Here is a 1,673-nt window from a genome sequence, read left to right on the forward strand (position 1 = left end):
CAGTTTCATCATAGCGCTTGATGGTGTTTGCGACTGTACTTCAAGAAACTTTCAAAGTTCTTGAAATTTTCCGGAATGACTGACCTTCATGTCTTAAAGTAATGATGGACTGTCGTTTCTCTTTTCTTATTTGAGCTGTTCTTGCCATAATATGGACTTGGTATTTTTCTGTATACCACCTCTAACTTGTCACAACATAACTGATTGGCTCAAACTCATTAAGAAGGAAAGAAATTCCACAAATTCATTTTTAAGAAGGCACACCTTTTAATTGAAATGCATTCCAGGTGACTAACTCATGAAGCTGGTTGAGAGAATGCCAAGAGTGTGTAAAGCTGTCATCAAGGCAAAGGGTGGCTATTTGAAGAATCTCAAATATAACATATATTTAGATTTGTTTAACACTTTTTTTGGTTACTACATGATTCCATATGTGTTATGTCATAGTTTTGATGTCTTTACTATTATTCTACAATGTAGAAAATAGTCAAAACAAAAACTCTTGAATGAGTAGGTGTTCTAAAACTTTTGACAGGTAAAGTGTGTGTGTATTCTGCAACGTAAGCTGAAAGAGATGCAGTATACATTTACTGTCATAATGGAAGTGTTGATGGAAAACAAAACGCTCCAGTAACTTTATTCTCCATCACAACTTAGGTTTAAATTGCCATGGCAATATACAGGAAAAGCAATGTTTTTTTTTGACTAAACCAACTGTCTACAGAGCAGTGTGTCCACAGAACAATAAAATCACTGCACTGATGTTCTTGAAATGGCATTGCACTTAACATACTGTTTGATGTAGCTACATGTCCAGCTAGCAATCAAAACGTTATGAAGTTAACATTATAATGGTCATAATCTTAGTACTGTATTATGGTCACTGAGTACATTAAAAAGGGCTGCATAGGGATCCAGTTAGCAAGTGGTCAGTTAGCAGCATTACTTTATCATTACTATCATAATCCTCTTTGTTTTTAATCAATGTTCATGTTAAGTTACCATACAAAAGTATCCTGGATGGCTGAGTGTGGAAGAATGTATGTTAAATCCATTTCTGGTTTAAAGGGACACTGATCAGAATGGGTATTTATGAAATGGATGCAAGTGTCAATATCAATCAAATGCAACGAAAAGAGAATTGACAGTATGATAATGGGTGTCAATCATGGGATGATGGTTCAGAAAGTTAACGCTACAAATGAGTTTCTGCAATAACAAATCTGGTACAGAGGACATTGTCCTGCTTTCAGCTTGGCTTTTGCTCAGGCTGTTTGGCACTTTCGTACTGTAGCTGTGAGGATACTATAAAATACTAGTCTGTATGTAATGTAACCTGTCATTTTATTTTGTAAACTGTACAAATGAAAATATTGGTTGAATAAACATTTTCTAATGGCAGTGTTATGAACAAAGCCTACATTTCCTTTAATCATTGCTTCATTTGTCTATAACACGAGGTATGACACCATATGCATGTATTTAGCCTTTTCTGAGTGACTGTAATATTCAAGAATGATACCAATTTGAGTATGCCCAATGAAGATAGTTACCCTAGAATTTTGGGGGGCCACAGTGGGGTCCATCGTTTACATAATGTAATTATGGAAATGCGGTCTGTGCTTTTCGATGTATTGAAGCGCCGCCTTCCATACTGTGAATGGAGTATACAC

The sequence above is a fragment of the Salmo trutta genome, chromosome 33 (genome assembly GCF_901001165.1).
Source record: "Salmo trutta chromosome 33, fSalTru1.1, whole genome shotgun sequence".
NCBI classification, from domain to species: Eukaryota; Metazoa; Chordata; class Actinopteri; order Salmoniformes; family Salmonidae; genus Salmo; species Salmo trutta.